Here is a 14,746-nt window from a genome sequence, read left to right as displayed (position 1 = left end):
TTGTGCTAAAATTCAGTGCACATTGCCCGGCCCAGGGACATGTAACCGCATGAATTCTCCTGACCACCGGCGCTGTGTACACCGACGATGACTTACAAGATGTGTGGTGGCCTGTGATGTCCAAAGTCTGGCCCATGTTTTCATATTAGTTCTTTACTCGCCTTGCTGACATGGCACCTGCGTCACAATCTTTGTGCCACCTCCTCTGCCATCTGCTTACTTTTGCGGGCGGACTTTGCACCCTTTGAGCCGATGGAGTCAGACACACCACTTCATGTGGGGCACAAAAGACTCCCAGTGCTGCACGTCCCTCAAAAGAAAAGCCTCGCGTTCATCTTTCTGATAACAGAGAAAGCTCTCTCCTGAAGAGCACAGGTAAAACCGTCTTACAGGAAGACAAGGAGCTCAGCGGGAGCCATTTATATACAAACTGAATTGCATCCTGTAGCACACACACACACACACACACACACAGACACACACACACACACACACGCACACACACACACACACACACACACACACACAGATACACACACACACACACAGACAACACACACACACACGCACACACGTGGGCACGTGCACCCGGGCTTATAGGGAAAGATTTCATTTTTACAAAGTGACTTTTACCAGTGTAATTATCTCAGGCTAATTAGGAAGGATTATGGGGACAGCCAGTCTTCCAGCGGGTCAATTAGGTGCGGGCATTTCCCCCTCCCCCTCCTTCCGCACACATGCTATCCTGTCTCAAAGGGCTCTAAGATAATAAAGCTGGTAGATTAGAGCAGGAAGAGATCTGCTTAGGCATTGTAAATCCCATTGCACTGATTTCTTATTTCTAAGAACTCCCTTTACAGGAACCATCCTCCCTGTGCTCCTTCTAGAGTTCCCAGCCTCACCACAAGTCAACCAAGCAAGGCCGATCCTGCCCTGGTTTGGCCCTGTTGCCTGCACGGAGTTCTGTTTTTCCCATTGACAGGCCTGGATTTGTCGATAGGGGCACACTAGGCCTGTGCCTGGGGCCGCACAGATCCGGTGGGGGCAGCAGGCTGGCTGAATATTTACTGCCTTTCAACTGGGCTGAATCTCACTCAGCAGAGAGCAGCCCTGTTTCCCCCAAGCCAGGCCCAGGCGGTGTGCAGGGAACAGGAGAGGAGGAGGAGTGAGCCTTCAGCAGGCACAGCAAATGGGAATCGTTTAGGGGCTGAGTTGAGATCATTGGAGGGTGAGAAGAGAGACTGAGGGATGACAGGGGGGTTCGGCTGGGGGGAGCATATGTGTGTGAGAGAGAGGGGAACAAGGATAGGTGGGCAGGGTTTGTATATTCGAGAAAGAGAAGGCATTGGTGCCAAATGTGTGGATGTGTGTGTGTCTGCCTGTCTGTCTGTGTGTATTGAGTGGGATATTAAGGGATGCAAGGAGGAGCAGGACCGGAGCATGGTAACGACACCTCTCCTCCCTACACACTGTAATTCAGATCCTCCCTCGCTTCATCTTGTATTTTATCCCCCAGATCCTGTAACCTTCCTTCCTTCTTATCTCTCCCTTCTCCTCAGATCCTGGAACCTACTCCTCAATCCTTCCAACACCCTCCTCTTCTTCCTCAGTCCAAGAACCTCCCTCTCTCTCTCATCCCAGATTCCTAATCCTCACATCTGGGAACTTTTGATGTTGAATCAACCTGATATTTTAGCTGATTATTGGGGGGGTCAGGGCAGAATGCGTACAAACTTCCTCCTCTTTCATATACACAAACTCTAACATACTCACATTTTTCCTCTCACTCTCTCGCACAAAAATACAGGCTCACCCTCATGCCCACTCACACACTTTCACACACTTCCCATTAATACACTCATACACAAACACATACACACACGCTCACTCGTTCTTTCTCTCCTGCCCTGAACCCACCAGCTGCAGCAGCTTCTTCCTTTGGTCTGTGCAGCAGGTAGGCCTCCTCCTCCTCCTCCTCCTCCTTCAGCTGCTGGGGCCAGTGTTGCCTCTTTAACTGGCAGCTCCAGGCTGAGGAGACTCCTTTTCCTTCTGCCCAATGCCGACGCTTCCTCTTCAACGTCTTCCGGCCCCGCAGGCCGATGGGACCCTTCATGCTGGTCGCGTGACAGACGCTCCTCTTCTTTTCTGCCTGCGCAGGGCCCAGATGGTTTCCTCTTCCAGGGCCCACAGACGCAGTGATTTGCCGTACCCGGAATTTTGAGGCTTTGGTCCGGAGACCCAACAATTCCTTCAGAATTCCGGAGAGTTCCAAGGTTTGCTAAATCCTCCCCATCCCTCGTCAACTTTCCTTCTCGCCCTCTTCCCTTCCTCTCCCCATCTCTGAGATCTCCTCCTTGTACAGATACTTAAGATTTCTTTTCCTCACCCAAGAAAAAGAAAATAAATTATACTGGAAAACTACTTAATTTTTTTATAAGGAAATATAAAAGATGGAGATGTTTGCCAACTTGCTTCAGAATAATTTTTATTTTTGTCACAGAATCTACCCCTGAGCTGCCTCAGGTCTGCTCCCTGATGTCTAATCTTATGGCAGGGGCGACAGCACCAACCATGACTAGGGGTGCCAAAATCCTAAATCCGTCACTGCCCGTTGATGTCTCTTACAACACTGTGCATGCATTGGGGACATCCCTTAAGGTCTGTTGGTTCTACCAGTCCAGCAGAGCCTTTTAATACCAGGGATGCTGAGGGGCCAGCGTGGTGGCACCTGGAATATAGCTACACAGGGGAAATCCTTTGTCCTTCTCTGGAGGACTCAGTGTACTTGTGCGAGTCCTGGGGAGATTATGTGTTTAAGAAACAGCTGATGTGATTGGTTTGTTGTGCAAAGAGATACTGATCTTTAATGCACAGCTAAAGGAAAGGAAAGAATGTGTTTTTATATTATTGCTACTATCATCTGTGCAAGAGCAATGTAGCTTCCGTCCATACTGGGAGACTAATCTAATAAGCTGTATGTTAAGGCTTTGTGCTGAAATTCACAGGCTGCCTGGGAGATGGCCTGCCGCATCTGGGACTCCTGCTCGAGATCCTCTCCAAGTCCCTGCCCCATTGCAAGCAGCGGCTCACTCAGTAAAACGGGTGCGAGTATTGAGCGCCTGTTGTCTTAACGTGCGCGCAGCCACATCCCCCTGGGCACCAGATGAAGTATTTAAATGAGAGGCAGCTTTAAAAAGGGCACACTGAGGGAATTGTGCGTCCGTAGCGCTCAATAGTTTATTCCGTCGGGCGTCCATTTGCAACAGGCGCTCAATACAAGCGTCCCATCTGATCCTGATCTAATCCACTTCAGCAATCTCAGCAAAATAACAAAAAAAAGAGCGCCTGTTGCAATGGACATCTAAATTGTGTGGCCATACAGGAAAGTGGGTTTCTTCTGATCGAGTCAAAATATAAATTAATTTTTCTCCACCGCAAGCAGTAAATTAAAGTGTCACAGCGATACTAAGGAGGATCGTAACAGAGAGGACCGTATTTTTTTTTTTTAATTTCTTGACTGCGAGTTGACTTTACTCCACCTCTGGGGCTGGAGTTAAATTCCCCGCGTTAAACAGTGTGCATTGGGCACCCAGTGCTTTCCTGCATCGAGCGGTAATAGGCAATGCCCTCATCTACATGGAATTTACACGTGATGGGCGCTGTCGGATACGCATTTGTTAGGGCGCGCGTTTTGGGCACGCCAATCTCCTTACTACACCGGGTGCTAGTCTAGCGCATCCAAAACGCGTGTCCAACCGTGTGAAATCCCACACGCTAGGCTGGGCGCACTTTAATGCATCGGCCCCCACCCCTCAAAGTTCTCTTACTGAGGTAGCTCCCTGTATGGCAAGCAGCTCCTTTGGATGGCACCGCTGTCTGGCTTGAAGGCCATACGTTTTCCCCTCTCCCTAACGACCTTGTGAGAAGACTGTTCACCGTGATGTCGCTCTAGGGGATGAACCTTTTCTCTGGTTGACAGTTTGGCTGCTTTCCCGCCAGCGAGCCCGCAGCCGGTCTTGGAAACCTTTTCTGCTTTCCCCGCGATGTTCTAAATAGCACCTGAAGAGAAGACCAGCACGGTCACGCCCCTTACAAACAGCCATGCATGCCAGGCAAACAGCCCTCTTCACGGTGCACAAAAGAAAATGACTCACATTCCACAGAAAACTTTTGTGAATTCATGCCAACCTCTCTCTGACCTTTGGACACCCTTCCGTCTCTTCATTCCCACTTACTGCCTCCTAGCTTAATATTAAACACTCACATACTGTTTAATTTAGGCAACAGATTCTCCAGGCCCCTCCACCTTTCGAAATAATCAGCACCCTCCAGTAGATACAGCAGACATGAACTCCACCAGCGCTTCACAGCAGTGACTTTCCTAGCGCACCATAGGGAAGCCCAGCAATAATGAGGACACAGTGAACATGTGGAGAATCCCACACCGACCTTTAATCTCACCCAAGCCCAGAGACTGTCCGCCCATTCAGGACAGATCTCGCTGCCCTCCTGCTGCTCCACGAGGGTGAGGTTTACAACTACGGCATGCGCCGAGCAGGTTTTAAAATCCGCCCGAGCACACGTGTACCTCCTGCCATGCGCGCAAATGAAACGTTCTGAAAAAGAGGCGAGGAATGGGTGTGGTTCAGACGGGTCACAGGTGTTCCTGAATTTCAGCTTGAAACTCGCGTGTAAATACAAGCGAGCGCCAGGGACCACTGCCGCGTACCTTCACTTCTGCTATGGAGAACGAGCAAGTTGTAGAACCAAAAAAAATCCAGACAGATCAGCAGAGTCGGGTCTAACAGGGGAGAAGGGAGAAGTTTGGAAATCCTATCCCTTAACCGGGCGAAATGGGAATGAACTGGGAAAACAGCTAATGGCGTCGGTGCGTGTGGCTTTTAAAATCTCCCCCACTTACACCGTAGAAGCAGTATTTGCCCGTATGGGTGCGCATTCACTTAAAATTGCGTGCACATGTGCACACGGCCAGGATATTTTATAGCATGCAGGCATATATGCGCATATGTTATAAACTGGCTGTGTCCCCTGGTGCAGGCCGACGTCCCTGCCAACAAATAAAGAAGCCAGCACAGCCAGCGGCAAAGGAGACTGGAATGAGGACCCCAGAAAAATCAGTTCAAAGGTAGAGCCAAGATCCAAGAATGCAACCAGGAACAAAGTCGGGCAGGGGACCCACAGCAGAGTAAGCAGAGGAATGGGGAGCCATGAGAGGAGTCAGGATGGCAGAATCTGGCCAGCAGCAAGGCCTGGGGTGGGTGGTGGGGGAGCACCAGCTGTGGGGTAGGGGTAGACACAGCAGGAGTTGGGGCCCTAGAGCAGTACTCGGGAGGAGTTGGGATCCCAGAATACAGCCAGTGGCAGACCGGGGGTGGAGGGTGGGAGGAGAGGTTGAAATCCCAAAATATAACCAGAAGCATAGCTGGGGCTGGGGGGGGGGGGGGGGGCAGGAGGCATTGAGACCTCACAATACAGCCAGCAGCTGTGGCGGCAGCAGGCCCAGTCTCCTCCTCACCTTTTTCAAACTTTCCTGCCAAGCCCTAGCATTACACCTCGCATTTTATTAAATTAAAATAGCCAAAAGTTTCCTCAGAATCTTATAAAATATATATATATATATATATATATTTTAATATTTTAATTATAATATTCATATAGAAAGGAAACATGAAAAGACATCAGTAAACTTCTGTATATCACTGGTGCTTATATTGCATTACAGCTGCCTTCATCCACCTGGTTTTTGTGTCTGGAGACAGGGCCAGGCAATAATCTTAGGTCAACAAAAAATGCGTGTGAAGGGCCCAATCCAGACCATCAGCAGGGAGAGAGAGGCTGCAGTGCAGGCTGTCAGCTGGGAGAAAGGCTCTGACGCTGTGATCCAGGACATCAGCAGGAAGAGCGAGGCTTCCACTCCTGCTGGAGGGAGGAACGGAAGGGGAGGCCAGAGGGAGGAAGAGAAGGTGGAGAGGAAAGAAAGAGGGAAAAGAGAGCAGCATGAGGAAGGGAGAGATGGAAATAGACTAGTGGGAGGGGAAGAGAGAAAAGAAGCCAGAGGAAGAGAGGTGGAAAGAGAAAAGGCTGGGGGAAAATGAGGAAACCATGAGCCTAGCAGGGGGGAGAGGAGGTGACACGAAGAGCCTGCTGCATATTAGACCCTGCACCTCATGCTTATAAAACTTGAACCGTCACGAGCAGAGTTTGATGGAAATCTTGAAGGTTGTACCTAAGACCACATTGTAAGAATTTCTCCATGTTCTCTAGCACCAGCCATAGGAGGTAGGATAGTTAATTTTATAACCAGCTTTTGCCCCCCACTCCACCAGAACAGGCAGTCAGGAATGATGATAACAGATTTACTCCGTATGTGCTATTGTTACACCAGTCAGATCAAGGGACGATATTATTTTTGCTGCTAAATGTTACATCACCAATGGATTCAGTGAAGGGGGCAAGGAGACAGCCCCGACACGAGCCACTTTCCAGGGTGAACCCAGAAATGGCAACTTTCACAGCGGAACATGGGCACGCATGTATGCATGATCGTCGGCCCGCACCCAGGGACCTTGAAACCCCCACTGAGCTGCCTAGACTTTTTTTGTTTTATCACTTACGCGTCATCCATAGCAGAAGTAAAGTTATGCGCAAATTTCAGGTTAAAATCCCAGCAAGCCCACGCCCCACCCAGACTGCACCCATGCTCTGGTCCTTTTTTTTTTAAAGCTTTTCTTTTATGCGCACAGCGGGAGATACGCACGTATCTGGGCAGCTTTTAAAATCCGCTCAGTGCGCACCGGCTCAGCATATTCGCACATCTCCTGATCGATGTGCGCGTCAGGCTTTTAAAAATCACCTGTAAGAGGATAACTTTCAAAACTGCTCGCGTCTGCCCATTTACATGTGTATATGGGGGCATGCAAGTTGCTACTGCATTTTATAACCAGCACAGAAAAATTATAAAATACAAGTACAGGTTTGCACCTAAATGCTCGTGCATGTAGAAACTATGAGCAGTGCAAGTTTGGATTTTATTATTATTATTTCTTTAGTTTGATTTATCACAGTTTCATATAAAGTAATCAAAGCAATGTGTGTGTATATATTGGGGCGGATTTTCAGAGCCCTGCTCGCCTAAATCCGCCCAGTACGCTGGATTTTAGCAGATACGCGCGGCTCCGCGCGTATCTACTAAAATCCAGCGTACTTTTGTTTGCGCCTGGAGCGCAAACAAAAGTAGGCTATTCGCGCTCCTTTTAAAATCGGCCCCTTTATATATATTATATATATATATACAAGCCGTTAAGCCCGTTAAAACGGGCTACATCCCTCTGTCTCTCACCTCCCCCTCATTCTCTCTCCCCTACCTCCCTCATTCTCTCTCCCCTACCTCCCTCCCACCCACTCACCCACTCCTCCCCAGCCTCCCTCTCCTCTCACTCAGTCCCTCCCTCCCACTCAGTCCCACTCACTCTCCCTCAGTCCCACTCCCTCCCTCTCCCTCAGTCCCGCTCACTCCCCCCTCACTCAGTCCCTCCCCCTCACTCCCTCCCCCTCACTCAATCCCTCCCTCTCACTCAGTCACTCCCTCCCACTCTCTCTCTTCGTCCCTCCCACTTAGTCCGTCCCTCCCTCCCTCTCTCTCTCTCCTCCCTCCCTCGCTACTGGCCGCTGCCGCTACCGCCGCCGCCCGCCGCTACCGCCTCCGCTGCCGCCCGCTACCGCCGCCGCCCGCCCCCGCTGCCGCTACCGCCGCCGCCCGCTACCGCTACCGCCACCGCCCACCACCGCTGCCGCTACCGCCGCCGCTGCCGCCCGCTACCGCCGCCGCTACCGCCCGCTACCGCTGCCCGCTGCCCTGCTACCACCGCTGCCGCCATGTTTTTTGGTTTTTTTTGACGCTGCCTAAGACTGACGTGCTCGCCCGCACATGCGCAGTAGAGCTGCTCTCTACTGCGCATTTGCGGGCACGTCGGTCAAGCTTCATTTATCTAGTTAGATATATATATATATATATATATATATGACCATATTAAAATTATACAGAAAATACATAAAATACTGAAAAACAAAAGCAGATTTACCTAAGAATAGTTAAATTAAGAATAAAATAAAACAAAATAACTGATACATCAAATAGAACAAAACTATAGATAAATTAAGTGAAGCTAAAAAAACTAATAAAATAAACAGAAATAAAACACTATATTGATAAAATTAACAGTGTTATAAAATCTGCGCGTCCATGTGCGCGCGTCAGGAACTGCACGCACACATGGACGCCCATGCGCCACTTTGTATTTATTTATTTTATTTTATTTATTTATGCAATTTTTATATACCGTTGCCCAGAACAAAAAGTTCTCTCTTAACGGTTTACATAATAAATTAATTTAAGACAGTTAAGAAAACAGAAAATAAATACAATAAAACATCAATAAAAATAAAATAGTTAAAATTATTTAAAAACTAAAATAGCATAAGTTGTAAATTTACCTGCAAGCGCGCAAGCAATGCCTTCAACGTTGCTGACACTATATTAGCAGAAATGTTTAGATCTGCATTAAGGGGTGAATTTTGAAAGAGTTGCTCACATTAAAAGACCCAGATTTGCGAGTATCTGGGCCGAGCATGAGCAACTTGTATTTTAAAACCAGCAAATGATGTGCATGCAAGCAATCTATGCATGGAAAATAAGGGGTGGGCCAGGGATATTTTGGAGCAGGGCCGACATTTACGCACATAAATCCTGATTTTAAAACAGAAGAGCACAGCACACTGTGGACGGTTACCTGCACCTATTTACTTCTGCTCTTGTTCAGGTGTAAGTCAGAATAAAACTCATTGCAGCCACAAACTGACTGGGTGAGGGGTCTGGATAAACTGGGGGGAGTGCAGGCTGAAGAACCTGAGGGGGTCTTCATGACCCAGAGATGAACTGGACAAACTGGTGGACTAAGTGGTCAAACTGGTTATTTCCTTCACACACGCAGGTTTTAAATCCACGTGTTCGAGCGTGTTAAATCTGACAAGTCCTAAGGAACGATACATGAAGAATGTTTACTCGCATAACTGCTTAAAATGAGGACATACATATGTGCATTAGATGTATTTTAAATCAGACGTGTACTTGTGCAGATGATTTCAAATTTCAGTGAATGTGCGCTTGCGCGCTTATAGGCATATATATCGGCACATGAGTGCTTGTTGTACTAAAGTTACTGTCTCTGCATGGAGATTAACCTGTATGCAGCATTATTTTTAGGGATAATTGAAACCCAAGCCAAATTAATTGAGTCTAGCCAGCATCCTAGCTCAATTGCTTGGGGAAAAAATAAATGTTCAAATAAAAGGATAACACCTCTAAAATTTTAATGTCCAATTATTGAGGGAGTCCATCCAGACCCAGTGACCTACCTAGTCTGCAACTTAAGATTACTTCTGTAATATCTTCTATATCTGTGGCTACTTTAAGAAATTCTCTATCTTCCTGATTCACTGATAGCATGGTTACATCTTCTACAAAGAGATTAATTTTTGCTAGGAATTGCTTCAGCCGCTATGCCGCTGTGCTAATTATCCAGTTGTACATAACTGGCTAACTAACAGGGTATATTTAGTGGCACTGTCGCACCGCTGTATATACCCAGCTATCTTAGTTAGCCGGTTATGTATAACCGGTTAAAATTATGTATAACCGGTTAAAATTGGGACAGCCCTACAGCCTAACCAGAGTTAGCTGCAGAAAGTAACTGGCTACTTAAGCAGCTAACTCCGTTCTTCCCCAGATCGCCTCCTGTCTGCCCACAGAACACCCCATCTTATCCAGCTAAATTCTAGCCAGATAACTAGAATTTAGATGGATAAAAGCTGAATATAGCTGCGTATGCAGGTGCTTATGTAGTCAGATCTATCTGGCAGGCTACGCATTGGACCTAGGAGGCTGGATATTCAGGCAACAGCCATGCTAATATTGCTGGCAATTTAGATTATTAAGGGTCATTTGTTTTCAGGTTTTATTTTATTTTGCCTGTGAATTTATTAGTGTTTATGACAACAAGAACAAAAATTATATTTATCTGGAAAAATGGAAAGTCATTTTTCCATTGCTTTCTCCCATTTTTTTTTATTTTGTTGTAATAAACACTGGCAAAATAAAATAAAACCTGAAAACTAAGGTTCCTAAGTATTATAGAGCATTGTAGTTAGGCATGGGAAAGGTGAGTGCTAGAGGGAACTAAGTGGAGATCTTGCATGTTCTTTTCCGACGATGGTGGACTACAAAGGAGGAAGAGTGAAGAGTGAAAAGATTGTCCTGGATAAGGGGAAATGTTGCAGGTGGCTGGCAGCTGAGATATATCTTTAACAGTGCGAACAGAATAGAGCTGGCCAGATTAGCCAGGTCACATAGTAAATGACCAAAGAAAAAGACTATGTTAATAAGTTTCATTCAGTTGAAAAACAGTCTTCAGATGTTTAGCTGATATGCTATGGATCTGTGCACAGTTGTCCTCCCTGATTTGCACCGTCCCGATATCATATTCTCTAAATGCTGACCGTACTCAAAATAATTTTGGGAAACCCTCTTGAAGTTAGCGTCTCCTGCAATGAATGGTCAAGTTTGTCAGTTCAGCTTTGATTAATGTCAGATCTCCGAGATGAAATATTTTTATATATGTGTGTTACGTGGAGATGGTGAAATAAAGATGCTACGGGTAGATTTTCCACCGTGCGTGCGCGTGTCCGTGTGCGCGTGCTTCCCTGCCTGCACATATGGACGTGCCAGTTTTCTAACATGCGCATGCATGGTAGAAACTCCATGGGCCTCATGCACATGCGCGCCGGATTTTATAATCTGCACGCGTATGTGCGGGCGGCGTGCACAAGGGGGGGGGGACTTTTGCAATTTCCGCACGGTGACGCATTCCGGCCTTCCCCAGTTCCCTCTCAGTCCGTTTCAATTAAGGAGAGAACTTCCCCACCCCCACCCCCCCTACCCATACTCCCTTCCTCTTCCCCTCTCCTCCGCATCCCCTAAACCCTACCTTTTTTTTTTTTGTATTTTTCTTTTTTTTTGCAACTTACGCGCTGGCTGGCGACCGGCGAGCGAGTGTTCGGGACAGCCGGGCCTCTTCGAAACTTCACCCGGCACGCACAAGGCCCAGCCACGCCGGAATTTGCACGCATAGGGCTTTTAAAATCTACCCTTCAGTGTTTATCTCTCTGGCCTCAGAGATATGAGCCTTCCTAATCCCAGGACTGGGCTGAGACCTGGCATGAGATTATGTGTGAGACATCACTGATCATATGAAAGGAAGCCAGAAATGAGCTAGAATAAGGACATGGTTGTCCTGCTGGTCTGAATAATATCTGGACTTTATTTGGCTCTTTAAACCTATATCATAAAAATATGACTTAAACTCATACTAAATCTCATTCTTTTTCCATTATATACCTCTTCAGAAAGTATTCTTATTTTTATTTGTTACCTGCCTTTTTGAAAGGTACTCACTCAATATTGTGTACAGCATCTTAAATGACAGAAAACTAACAGCAATAAATATAGAAGGCATAACAAGTAGAAAAACCAACAACAGGGAGAGAAACTGAGAACGTGATAGCAGACAGAGCATACAGCTCATCATCCAGCCTGCACGTTCATTCACATCTCCTGCTCAGCTTCATAGTCTGTAAAGAATTATTTCCTTAGATGATTTCTGAGTCTACTCTCTCTCACCCTCATCCGAATACCCCTCATTCCAGAGCCTACATTCTGTTGAAAGAGGCTTGCCTCCTGTGCATTTAATCCTCGGTGGCATTTATTTATTTAATATTTATTAAATTTTAATTTAACCACAAATGAGAATAAAGTACATGACTTGTTAAACAGAAATAAACAAATACAAAGAAATATATTCTAACAAGAAAATTCTAAAATGAGTCAAATTCCAGTCCACATTATGAGGGAGACTTTATCATCCAGAAATCACAAAGTAAAACAAATAACCCAGAGAGCTTAAGCTGAGACCCTAATTCTTTATTATGTTACCCCACCTAACCTAGACAGACTCGTGTCTAGACGCCCCGCTCTTATTACAAATAAGTTTCCAGATGTATCGGGTCAAGAAATACAAACTTACTATTCTGAAAAGAAACTAGACATTTGCATGGAAATTTTAAGAAGAAAGCAGCACGTAGCGCTAATATCTTAGACGGTAACTTTCAAACCGGCGCACATGCACACATTTGCGTGCATACGTCGGCCCGTGCCCAGGGACATGGCCATTTTATAACATAAGCACGCATATGTTTGCATGTTATAAAACAGCCTGGCTGCGTGCACAAATTTTAAGTGGGAGCGTGCTTGTATGCGCAAATCCCGCTTCTGCATAAATCGGGGGATTTTAAAAGGGGCACACGTCAACGCTATTCCTGGTGTTACCAGTCTGTGCCCAGTTTGCCCAGTTAAGAAAGAGGTCCTCTATCCCCCCTAGTTTGATGGCCTTCACCACCCCCCCAAGTAGCCCTGGCCCTTAAAACCCTGCAGATCTGATTAGTTTTCTTTAAATTTTAACTTACATAGCATCCATAACAGAAGTAATACGTGGCAGGGGAGCTCAGTGTGCACCGGTTTTCGTAAGTGTTTATGTGCACATCTCAGGTTCATGCCCTGAAATGCCCATGTCATGCCCAGACCACGCCCACAAACCACCCATTTTTTAAACTTCTGAGATGTGCATCCTGCTGCATTTATGCGTGGATCTGGGTGCTTTTTAAAATACGGTCGGCACACGCAAGCCGACTTATTCACGCATCCCCGAATGATGTGCCCGCCAAGCTTTTAAAATTCATCTCTTATTCTTTAGACAGGAAACGCTTTTCTTAGGGACTTGGGTAGCTCAAGACACATCTGGCAAAACTTGTTTCTTTTGCCCGCCAAAAAGAAAAATCTTTATTTTTAAAATATTTAAGAAATACTAGATCTCTTTTTCAGCGCAGAAGGATACCAACAAAGTGGCCCTAGTTGGAACAATATCAACAGAAGCTTCAAGAAATGTAGTTACACCAGGACTAACTATAAATAGAGACTCTAACCTACTCAAATCGTTATGCAAAATTCTCTGTCAGGGTAAGTAATAGATTTTTTAAATACCTGGCATTTTCTCATCTTCAATTGCTAGAACGTTTCCCAAATATTTTTAAAACATTTCATTGGGGACATTAATCTTGTCATAGAGAAGTTCAAAAAACGTAAGTTCTTTACTCTTAAATGATTTTTTGCTTGCTTCAGTTGATTATGGAGAATTATACTCTTCTTTATATAAGTAGTTCCAACATTTTGATCGATGAAATTTGGGGGTTAAGAGCAGCCACTGAATATCATGGCGATAATAAGTCGGAGGAACAAAAAGGGGAACCTTTAAAAAAAAAAAAAAAGTGTGCCAGCGGTCAGATTAGGAAAAGAGACGCTCAATTAACGAGAGTCCGTTTTCCTAATCTGCTGCAGAGGAGGCACTAGGGCCGCACCGTTTCCCCCCAGCGCCTCCTTTTTATCGCAGCAGCCGATTTAAATATTAAACTGGGCACCCCGGAGAGGTCCATCGGCGCGCGTTAGGAGAGCAGGCGCTCAATCATGAGCCTGCGTTTTCCCCGCACCCATATTGCATGGGCCTGATGTAGGAGAGCTAATTGGAGATTCAGCCAGCGTCACCACTGGAGAAGAAGAGGTTTGGACTTTTTGATTTTTTTACTTCTTGGTCTGAAGAGAAGGGTGGGTCCCCCCTATCTTCCTGAAGATTGGGGTTGGATATCTTTTCACCCAAGCGAGGATGGAGAGAGATTTCAGGACTTTGGAGCAGAAGAGCCCAGAGCCTCACAACTGGATAATTGGATTACAGTTTAAGATTTTAGGACGTTTGGAATCCCTTTTTGATAGTTTTGGATTGGGAATACTTTTCCAACAGATTGGGCTGATGCTGTAAGCCACACCCTAGTTGTGCCACCCCACTGGTGAGGATATGTCTTCATGAACAATGTCTTCATGAACAATATGTCTTCATGAACAACGTCTTCATGAACAATGGACTCCGGCACTTCCAGGTTAAAGCACCATTAGCTTTAACCCATACTCAATCGTACCTCTTTATAATTATCTACCTGCTTTCTTCCTTCCAGCTTGTTTAAGCACCCAAGTTTTTTATTCCTTGTTGATTGTAACTTTGACTTATTCCTATCTTTGTTATACATTGCTTACCAGATTTGCTACTTTAGTTTACCCTTGTTAAATGTAAACCGATCCGATATGGTTATTTACTATGAAGGTCGGTATAAAAAACTGTTAAATAAATAAATAAAATAAATATGTTTGGCTAAGGATGAAGGTGCAAGAGGTAGGAAAGGAGCGAAAGAACATTACAATGGACAAGGACACTACTGCTTTTCTCATTCTGATCTTCTGATGTTGTTATTGGATATTTTCATTTCCATAAATAATATACGTTGCGCACCACTGCTGGACTCCTCTTGAAATTCTCCTGCTGATTCCATAAAAGGCTTGAATGGATGGACAATACTGGGTTGAGTTTGTTTTCCAACTCTACTACACATTTTAGTTTCCTTGCTCCTCTTCTGGACAATATTATTGCACCTTAGCAAGATTTTATACCTAGAGTGTGAGCCGTGAATACTCCAGAGAATGAGTGCGCCCAGGGACCCGGTAGAGAAGTTC

At 45.8% G+C, this 14,746-nt stretch overlaps 1 long non-coding RNA gene across 1 annotated transcript in view; it reads left to right on the top strand.

The window, feature by feature from the left end:
- Window positions 1-284: 284 nt before the first annotated feature.
- LOC115076318 overlaps window positions 285-14,746 on the top strand; it is a 37,054-nt gene continuing 22,592 nt past the window's right edge. Inside the window, exon 1 of the long non-coding RNA XR_003852727.1 lies at window positions 285-375. This is a non-coding gene — a long non-coding RNA (uncharacterized LOC115076318). The remainder of the gene's footprint in view (window positions 376-14,746) is intronic.

The sequence above is a fragment of the Rhinatrema bivittatum genome, chromosome 14 (genome assembly GCF_901001135.1).
Source record: "Rhinatrema bivittatum chromosome 14, aRhiBiv1.1, whole genome shotgun sequence".
Classification (NCBI taxonomy): Eukaryota; Metazoa; Chordata; class Amphibia; order Gymnophiona; family Rhinatrematidae; genus Rhinatrema; species Rhinatrema bivittatum.
Note: the sequence above shows the minus strand (reverse complement) of the source record. Positions and strands in the feature narration are given on the sequence as shown.